Below are 11,256 nucleotides of genomic sequence, written 5' to 3' on the forward strand. Positions count from 1 at the left end.
TTAACTGGGTATGTTAACCCAGCTGGCTTGTAACCATAGACGCCAAAAGTAATAAGGCAATGATGGAATTTGGAAAGTTAAGCGATATACCAGATGACTAGCTTCTTCAATGGATCTTCAATCCAGCACACATCCTTAAAGAAAATGCAGAAAGTGAATGGATTCATATCTGGATCATATATAGTGTCTAAATGTACAAAAATAGTACAGGTAAATGAATACCTTTATCAATAATAGGTTTCTTGGCTAGGGTAGTAAAGTTAAGGGTCTTGGATCTGCTAACGTCCCAGCAAGCACATAATTCTCTATTAACTTTAAGTACCGTTAGCCTATGGTTCTCCTGTGGTTAGTTTTTCGGTAACCTTCTGTAACGGGTGGTAGGAACCCGTATAGTAGGGGAAGGCTATTCAATTAATTAATGTCTCCAGACGGCAGGGAAATACAGGATCACGTCCTAACCTCACTGCACAATAGTCTAGACAGAGTACTGAAGGGAAAAGAAATTGAGTCAGGCTAACAGCACAATTCAACTTGACCCTAAACTATACGGAGAGAGAGGCAGTGAGGGCTTCAGGGTTTTAACATGTCATGGCTTACCTGGAGGGGATGTGCTCTACTGTGTGTACAGTATACTGCACTAAGCTTTAGGCCTACCCTTCGCCCAAAGCACTCTAGTACTAAGGAAAAGTTGTCCCTACTCCGGAGACTATTCATTAATCAACCAACTGTAAGAAAATAATTGCTGGAATTTATTATATCAAATGGTTAAATTGTAAAAAGCAATAGAAAATGCTTAAAAGTGGCAAAATGACAGGATGCTCAGGTTTAACATATAATCCCCCCGCTTTCATTGAACCTAGTCCCACCAGTATGGACATTTCAACTACTTAACACTGTAGAGCATTACTTTCCAGTAAACAAGTACATGAGTACATATATCATACACTGTTATACTGAAATTAGAGTATAATCTGTTAGTACATCAGTCAATTCAATACATAACCATTACATTCTTCTCATCAGATGCAGAACAAACCTTGGACAAACTGTAACCTTGAATAACCATCTATGAGTAAACTTACAGATCAATGCAACGCAGGGAAATGTACATACAGATCACACCAAATTACCATCAGAGGGTATTAATCATAAGTGACAGGCTCATTAAAACAAGTCAACTTCACAACATGAGCAGAAATTAGAAGCAGTTCAGAATGTTCACGTTGGCTGGAGCGCCACTCAGTGGTGTGTATGTGGTGTGCGTGTGTACTGCGAGTGCAGTAAATAGTCCGCAATGTTCGCATTGTCCGTTGCACCCGTGATGTGCTGTGGTTATCTTTGGTAAGCAGTGAGTTTGTGAGCTGACAACAAGAGTGCAGTAAGCAGTTTGCAACATTCACATTATCCGTTGTACTCTCATTCTTACATGTAGTGATTGATATGTCAGTGTATGGGTTATGAATGCTAGCTAGATGCGTCAAACACCCAACTTGCGCTGGAGCAGAGCGGGGGTCATGTAGTTGAGGCTGGGGGAAGCGGAGGTATGCAAACGTTGTGGGCAGCAGTCAAAGATAAAATAACAAAACGGCAAAAGCCGTGTAGCGAAGTCAGGAAAACAACTTTACTTCAGTAACGACTCGTCTCACTTCTTCGCTGTGCTAGCTAGTTAGCTCCACCACAGCAACAGTTGACCCCCTCAAGTAAGCAGCCTCCATCGTAAACGTTGGTCCATCCTCTTCGGTAAGTGGTCTCGAAACGTCTTCTTCTATTCAGGCAAGATCAGACCGCACTAACCGGCACTTTAGGGCGCAACTATTCGTCCGAGAGGTAGTATTCACACCACTGCCTTGACGCTCCTTCTGTCTTCTTTCGTCTCGCGCACATCTCCCCAACCTCCCCCTCCGCTCAGACATTCCATCCTGAACCAGGGGAACTACCATGGGCAATGTAGTGATATGACAAGGAGTGTAGAATTATTCAGTTTAAATGTTCAGTGTTAGTCTGTACATCCACATTCTCCCCCTCTAAAACCTGCCATATCAGAGATCTATCCACAGTAAACACGTGTCAAAACAAAATGATTGGAAACATTCAGCAATAAAACTTCAACATGTAATACAGAATCGTTGAATAAATGACAGTTCGCACCAACATCATAGATCAAAAATAAAAAATATAGGACATATTTTGTGATAAAATCTTTGTTCCTACTGGGGGATTCAACCTTGTGTGCTTCTGTCTATCTCCCTCTGACCTAATCTCCCAGCCCACTTGACTTTCTCCTCCCCGTAGGCCTACCTGCTGTTGGCCCTGGCTCTCAACAGTGTCGGTATCAGATGCGTCGCTAGATAAGCTGCTCCTGTCTAAAGTGTGGAGGGGTAGAGGGGCATGTGGGAAACTCTGGGGAATATATACTACCTCGCCTGAGTCGGAGTCAGAACTTTGGGACACCAGCTCATGTCTACTGTGACTTGTTCTATCTAGGGGCATGATTCGCACAAGCTGGGGTATAAAACACACACAGCTTCATTTGATCCCTGTGGATCACTTAAGTAGGACCACCAGCCTCGGGTATCACTATGAACACAGGCATATCGGCGTGATTCTGGGCCACCGCAAGGTAAGGTTCGGACTCTCCACGTGGCTGCTGATTTTACCCGGTCCCAGGCTGTTCTTCCGTGCCCGTCTGTCGTACGTCTTTTCCTCCTTGAGGCATCCTGTGCCGCTGTTCGGGCTCATCGGCCGCCACTTGACGCCTCCTATGGTGGTCCAACACCCAGCCATCCAGATCTTCTGCTCCGCTCAATTCCAGATCTTGACCCCAAAGAACATCCTGAGGAGGACGAGCATCTCTCCCAAACATCAAGTGAAAAGCATATCCCGTCAAACAATGGACATGGCTAATATATGCCAAGGTCAGTTCAGGGAGGTGGTCCTTCCAGTTTCGCTTCTTGTCTTGTCTTTTCTTGTCTTGTCTTAAACATGTCATGCATGGGACAATTGCAATGCTCACATTGTGGGTGATAGGGGCTTGTCCGGCTCTTGGTATTCCAACTGAGCAACGTGTGGAACGAAGCGGCAGTAGTAGGACATGAAACCAACCACTTGACGAACTTCCTTCACAGAGCATGGAGTGGGCCACTCTTTGAGGATTACAATCACAGCAGGAGATGCCCACGGATTGCAGCTCTCCTTCAGCATGCCTTGAGGAACCAGGTCTTGCATATGATGCTTCACTTCTTGAAACACATGTGGGGGAACTCTTCGGTGCCGCTGCTTGATGGGATGAGCATCACTGGTAGGAATACAGTGTTTCACAGTTGTGATGTAGCCATAATCACTGTCATCTTATGAGGATACTGTACTGTGTCTCTGCAGGAGTTGGTTCAGCTGCTGCACCTGAAAAGTGAGAGCCCCTGGAGGTTGGCCTGCACTGGAACAGCCAAGGGTTCAGCAACGGATGACTCTGGCTGCTCTTCTCCTTTCAGCACTCCTATGCACAGTTCGCCCTCAGAGCTGCCTATATAGTGGTTATTTTGGAGCCAGTGTCTAGCAAGCAGCGGGTTTTCACACTGTCTATGGCCACATGTACCATGAAGCAATTTCCAACTGCACCCTGGTGCTCAATCACGTGGTCTTTTGTCTGGAAGGAGGTGGGTATGGTTGACCCCACCGATGGGTTCGGACAGCGGCCTGTGTTGTGTTGTCAGAGGGCCCTTCTCCGGACATATCAGAGGTAATGGAGTTAGTCTTGCGGAGTTCGCCTTGGTTGCATCGGCATACTCGACTGTTGTGTCCAGCCTCACCCCAGGTGTAACAGACCAACCTCCCCTCCTTGTCCTTGAGTGGGGCCTTCCTAGGCCTACGTTGCTGAAGATCAGGTCTCTCTTGTATGGCTCTGAACAATTCTTCTTGGTGCGCTGCTATAAGTGTCGTGCAAGGACTACAAGGATAATAGCAATGCCGAGCTTGCAGCTTGTGAAGCATGAACAGTGCCACGTGCTTGACTTCAGCCAGAGGTGTTTGGAGGAGTCTCCTCGTCTTCACTCCAGTCCATAGCTGCTTGCATTAGAGCATTGAAAGTCTGCATCGGATCTGCCTTTCATTTCACGTCTGGGGGTGTCATCGCGGAGTACAAACTGTTTCTTTAACATCATCTCTGGATCGGGAACACGTTTAGGATCAGGTTTTTTCAACCAGTTCATTTTATCTTGGAGGTCGTAGGCATGCCACTGATTCTCTCGCTGTTTGTCTCCGGTCATAGAACTCTCAAAGCCGCACCCCAACGGGAGTCTTGTCTCCATACACCTTCTCGAGGGCGGTGAAAATATCACCTGCAGTCTTATTTCCACTCTCCAGACATAGTTTTGCTGTGAATTTCGCCTCAGCTTCCAGATGTTGCTTTAACACTTCAATCTGGTCATTTTCTGGGACTCTGACTTCCTGGAAATAGGACTTCATAGCAGTAATCCACTCTGTGATGCTCATCTCCCCCTGGCCAGGGCTTCCATGCAATCAGGGAAGTTCTTGTCTGTCTGAGTGTAGTAGGTGTCTTTTGTTCAGTGGCTACCTTTGCCAGGGACAGTGCCTTGTGCTGGTCATACCAGGCCTGTTCAAGGAGAGCAGTTTGAATCATCATGCCCTCAGTCTGTTCTGAGAACTTAGCTTGAAGCGCTTTCCAGTTGTTGTCTTAATTTCTCTGTGTCCTTCTCCATGGCTGTGTAACCCGAGGACTGGGCCCCACCAATATATTAAGGCCACTAGCTAAAACGAGTCTCTACTCTAAAACAAGAGATTTTGTGTAGGAATTTATCCTGTTTATGACGCCAAATGTAATGGGTGGTAGGCACTCGTATAGTAGGGGAAGGATATTCAATAAGTGTATCCAGATGGCCGGAAAATACAGGATCACGTCCTAACCTCACTGCACAATTCAACTTGGCCCTAAACTCTACTGTGAGGGAGGCAGTGAGGGCTTCAGGGTTTTAAACTAAATTTGTTTAATTTAATCATAAAATGGCTCTGATTTGTCACTAGACATTAAGAAATCATGCTCTTTTCAAATACTTATATCACTGACAACAGTAGTCTGGCCAGGATATTGTAATTTAAAAAAGTGAAGTTGCAGCCCTCAACTGATGTTTACATATTGTGTGTTTTGGCCTGATGCGCCACGCTCCACCTATCTACTAATCATGAAGTCAGTAGTGTTTCGGCATACGGGTTGCCAACTTCGACTCAGGGGTTGAGGGGGAGGGAGTACACCGCTCTACAGTATTTTGAAAGTGATTGCAGCACCAGTTTTGGCCAAAATCCTACTTACGGTTCCTTTAACTGTGACGGATTACCTGAAGGGGGTGTGGTCTAGAGTGTGTAGTTGCACACGGCAACACTAAGCTATTCCCTTTACCCAACACACAGCAGTACTGAGGAAAAGTTGCCCCTACTCTAGACTATTCATTAATCAACCAACTGTAAGAAAACAATGTATTTGATAGACAATGATGGACAAGCTGACACTATCATTGTAAATCTACCTGTCATTGTCTAATATTGTCTATCATCATTAGCTCATTAGCATCATGAGGCTAGTTATGGTAACATCAATATTGTTGAAAGGGGTCAACAAGGTACAGTAAATAGTGGATATAACAATAACATAGGTTAGGGAACACCATTATTTAAAGCCTAGCTCGCTTAATAGAAAATACATATGTAAGTACACATGTATTTTGGTCAGTCTTTTTTCCAAAAGGAACATCAGCCGTCACAAAATGTAGTAGCCTAGGGTAAAAAGTAAGATATTTGGCCTAGAAATGTACTGGAGTAAAAGTAAGAGGTATAACTAAATTGAAATACTCAAGAAAAGTACAGACATATAAAAAAAACATTAAAAAGTACAGTATTTGAGTAAACCACCGATTACTTTCCAGTAAACAAAGCCAGAACATACTGTATATCAAACACTTTTATGTACTCACAATTAGAATTCAAAATGTGGCGCTCTTCTGAATGAGTAAAGCAGTCAATTCAATACATTTAAACCATTACATTCTTCTCATCAGAGGTAGAACAAACCTTGGACAAACTGTACCTTGAATAGACCATCTATGAGTAAACTAACAGGGCGATGCAACACAGGGAGATCAACATACAGATCACACCAAGTTACCATCAGAGTGTATTAATCACAAGTAACAGGTAAGTTTCATTAAAACAGGCCAACTTCACAACATGAGCAGAAATACCCCACAGTATGCTTAGCAATAATCAGAATGTGTTAATAACTCAACAAATGTGTGCTTAGTGTGTGGTGGATGTGTGGGAGCAAGCGCTGAGAGCAGTTCAGAATGTTCACGTTGACTGGAGCGCCACTCAGAGGTGTGTGTGTGTGTGTGTGTGTGTGTATTACGAGTGCAGTAAATAGTCCGCAATGTTCACATTGTCCGTTGCACCCGTGATGTGGTTATCTGTGGTAATCAGTGAGTTTGTGAGCTGACGACAAGAGTGCAGTAAGCAGTTTGCAACATTCACAGTCCGTTGCACTCTCATCCTCATGTAGTGATATGTCAGTGTATGGGTTATGAGTGTACTGTAGTTAGCAGTCTGCAATATTTATATTGTCCGTTATACTCCGTATAGTCCGTTAACAGAAGCCTAATTTATCTATCCAGGTGACATTGTTTGTAGTTCTTTAGAGTGTGGTACCGCTCATTGCAAGGCACAGCACACAGACCTGTCCCACATTGACTGCACCTGTACTTTGTCTGGCGGCGACCTTTAGGCCGGGAGCGATCGGAGCAAACCGCGCAATCTGGACGGTCATCAGCATCGTGGAGCCAGTGCCGTTCAGTTAGCCTCGATGGCATTTCTCCCCCTTGTGCTGAAGGCCTTCCTTTCCTTTTGCCTTCCTTCTTTGAAAAGCCCTCAAGTAAAGCAGTAATTATATCCTGGATGAAGGCCTTCAGTGGCTTGTGTGGACCAGGAGTACACCTGGTGTAAATGATGTGAGAGTTGACCACAGTCATGCTTAGAACCGCATTGAAAATGCGGTTGTACTTTTTTTTAGAACGGTGTGGAAAGAGGTAGGTTTTCATCCTCTGATCAGCTGTATCTACTCCTCCCATAAATCTGTTGTACCTGTCCACACATACAGGTTTGTTTATGTCTTGGAAACCTGTTGCTGTGTGTTTCGATCGTATTGTTTTTAGAACACACGAGTTCCCATGCAGAGATGACAGCATAGTAAGACGCTTGGTGTCATGCCATGCACAAGCTAACAGCTTGTCTTGTCTCATGAATACGGGGTCATCTCCTTTTCTCAAAATCAACTCAGATGATTGCAGGCACCTTGGCATACCTCGCCGTTTGCTGCTCACTGTCCCACACAAACCTGTGTCATTCTTTGCTAATTCGTTTGCTATGGCAGGTGATGTATAGTAACTGTCCATGTACACTTCATGCCCTTTCCCTGTGTATGGGGCCATCAGCTGACGAACAATAAGATGAACGGCACCTAAATGATCAACATCATCAGAATTGTGTCCGGCGTACAAGGACCACTGCAAAACATAACCTGAGTTGGCCTCACTCAAAACAAATGCTTTGTAGCCATATTTATCTGGTTTTCTGGGGTTGTACTGTTTCAAAGTTGACCTTCCCTTGAACGCTATGGTCATCTCATCTAGAGAGAGTTCTTTGAGTGGACCATAGACAGCTGAAAAGCGTGGAATGATCAAGTTTATCATAGGACGCACCTTGAATAATCTATCATGACCTGGTTGACCCCACCCAACATACTCACTATTGTTTGCAAAATGGAGGAAAGACAGGATGATTTCAAATCTGTTCCTCGTCATTATCTTCCCAAAGCCAGGAGTATAGGTTGGCCAAAATTCTGCCCAGTAATCTTCTATCGCTGCTTTTTCAACCAGACCCATGCACAAATGCAATGCCAGGAAGGCCTTCATCTCAGTGACAGAAACATCATACCACTCATGAAACCTGGATTGGGGTTTTAGCTGTTGAGAGCCTAGGTACTGATGGGCATATCTGTTTGTTTCAGTTGTTATTAGGTTCCAGAAATCATCAGTCAGAAACAGGGACAGAAAATCTAGAGGGTTATCATTGGATACATTTCTGGCTCCTAGATATCCAACGGGCTCATCAAAGGGCTTGATCCAATCCTGAAACACCTCCTCCTCATTTCCCAAATTAATCCAACCATCACTATTTTGCCCACCCGTGAAGCCTCTACCACGTGAAACGCCAACCTTTTTTTGCCAACCCTTGTTGCCTCTGCCACGTCCACCTGCTCTTCTGACTCTACGACAATGCTTACCCCTGTCACCACCACCTCTGTTGCGCACAGCGTCAGAACAAACATCGCGTTGTGCTCGGTGTACACTTTCGTCTGCAAGTATGGCAACATCACCGGTATCGCCGTCATTATTTGACCATGGCCGATCGTCATTCCCTACAGGTAAATGTTCACTGTCATCCCCACCTATGTTGGGCACAGCGTCAAAACAAACATCGCCTTGTGCTTGGTGTACACTTTCGTCTGCAAGAATGGAAACATCACCGGTATCGCCATCAATTGACCCTGGCCGATCGTCATTCCCTTCGGGTAAATGTTCACCTTCAGAGTCAGAATCTGCATAAATGGCTAGCTGATCCAACACTTGCTTGAAGAACATTTGTTTTGCCATTTTCCGCTACCATCTACTCAAAACATGGGATTTTACACTGTACTTGTTTATCGCTTATTTAGTAATGCGTATTGCAATTTTGCAACTGGGGTTTAAAGGGTTAAGCAGGATGAACGCGGTGGGCTGTCCTACTTCAACACGTGAAAAATGCAATGGCCATGTTTATCTGTACCAGGGTTTCTGAAAAACGGATATTTCCACGGATAATTCTGTTTTGCACCGATGCATAAAAACAAGGAAGGAGTCGCGAACAGTCAAGCAAAAGCGCACCATAACGCGTGCAAAACACTGCTGGTGACGGCGCACTGAAGACAAGGCACCATAACACACTGTAACTCACTGCTATGACTGCACATAGACCCAAACACATCAAAATGCTCACTTACATAGGCTAGCTGAATTTCCCGACCAAACGACAGTATGGCGAGTCCAGAGATATAACTGCCCCATTGAGCTTCGCAGTTTCAATATATAATGCTCGGCAGGCCACCGTCACTGGTATTTTATAAAAATGCATTAAGACAGTGTAAACCTCCCCGAAAGTCGCAGTGATGCAGATGTTCTCGTTTAGGCTATCAGCATCTTTGTCAATTCCTGCACGGTTTTCATTTGTGGACAGTCTTTCAAGCATGCACAGAACAACAGGGGTATTCCACAAGGCAGATTAAGACATCCAAGTGTCAGCAAAAAAAAGAGTCTTGACATAGCGTTGCCTGGTCATCTGGTCAAAAGAAGGAGCGATGTCAAGCCAGGTGTAAGCAGCCTAATTCAGAATACGTGCGCGTTCTCGTTTCTCCCCCAAAGAACTCACGATTTGAATGAAAAAAAGACGCGGAAAATAGCACCACTCACGCAAAGTGAACAACCGATTTTGACTAAAACTAACAGTTTTCCTTTTTTGAATGGATCATGATTATTTCTATTACAGCGGGAGTAGGTGTGGCATGCCAACTGAATGTAAACTTTCGTATGCACCGAGCGAGTGCTTCCTGTCTCGGCACGCAACGTCATTGCAGTTTTTCAGTTGCTCAAAGTAAACCCCATTTTATGAATCAAATTCTCAAATGCCTGAACACATTTGTTGAATTAATCCGTTTTTTTTCGCAAAAGGCTACTTTCACCCAGGTATGGTGCATTTCACCAAACTCATTAACCCTTTTGCAAAACTCTAAACACATTGTGCATTGTGATGATGCACTTCTTAATTAGACTGATAACCAAACAAGGCGGCAGTTGAGCAGTGTATACCACTCAAAATTGATAACATTTGTGTATAATGATGTGACAACGAATACGTCAGTCCAGAGCTGAAAGAGCTGGTTGGAGTTTCATATCAACAATGGGCAGAAACCAGAGACACAGGGGGCAAATATGTTACAGTAGAGGTGGGGTACAAGGAAGAGGAGGATGCAGGAAGAGAAAAGAAGAAGAGTTGCAATACTTGATGAAATTCGGTCACACACTGATGTTGCAGGAGGAGACTGGCTCTCATTCATCCCACATGTGTTCTGTTGGCTTGAGGTCAGGACTTGCAGGCCAGGCAAGTTCATCCACATTAACCTCTGTCATCCATGTCTTTGTGGACTTTGCTTTGTGCAGCTGCTACCCAGTCATGTTGGAACAGGAAGAGGCCAACCCCAAACTGTTCCCACAAAGTTGGGAGCATGGAATTGTCCAATATCTTGCTGAATACTGAAGCATTCAGAGTTCCTTTCACTGGAACTAAGCTCAGGGATGTCTCCTGGTGCCATGTCCATGGGTGGTGTCCATTCAGATACACAAACACTGAGTGTTCTGATTTATATTGTGGGTGATCGTCAGGATAATAAACATTGGAAACGGTTCTGAGTGTACTATAAGTGTGTGTTATTGCTTCCCACACCTGCTCCTACATCCTTTCCTCTCCAGTATAGTTAAAATAAATCAAATAAAAAGAAATGGCAGAAAAAGGGAACTATTTTCTCCCCTTTCAAGCACCCAACTTTGTTATCAATGTCATTTTCATTGTTTTGTATGGTTATTGTCTATGGAAAATCAGCATCTGGGCCTATGAGGACCCCAAAGTAACTCACTACTGACGTAAAATAAAATAAGAAAAATAAGAAAATGTGTTATTATTAATAAATAATGCATGCAATGTTACAGAGTTCTAATGCTGCTCTTTAGCCTCATCTCTGATTATATATTGAACTTTTCCTTGAAATATTTGCCCAGCAACTGTACTCTGCTGTGTGTGTGTGTGTGTGTGTGTGTGTGTGTGTGTGTGTGTGTGTGTGTGTGTGTGTACGTGCATGTGTGTGTTTGTCCTTAAGATCAATAAGAGTTGTCCTGTAGCTGTCTGGCTGCAGCAACTCAAGCTCGTTTTCTGTCCGTACGGTCAATAATAAGCAGAGTTAACTGCCTGTCTGCCTGTATACACACTGACACCTGACCTACAGTAGGCTTAGGAGCAGCTGAGTGACTCAGCACTCAGCACAGGTCAGGAGGCCCTACTCAACAGGGAACGCCGCACCTTGAACCTTAATGGCACTGAAGCACAGCCATT

The sequence above is a fragment of the Sardina pilchardus genome, chromosome 23 (genome assembly GCF_963854185.1).
Source record: "Sardina pilchardus chromosome 23, fSarPil1.1, whole genome shotgun sequence".
NCBI classification, from domain to species: domain Eukaryota; kingdom Metazoa; phylum Chordata; class Actinopteri; order Clupeiformes; family Clupeidae; genus Sardina; species Sardina pilchardus.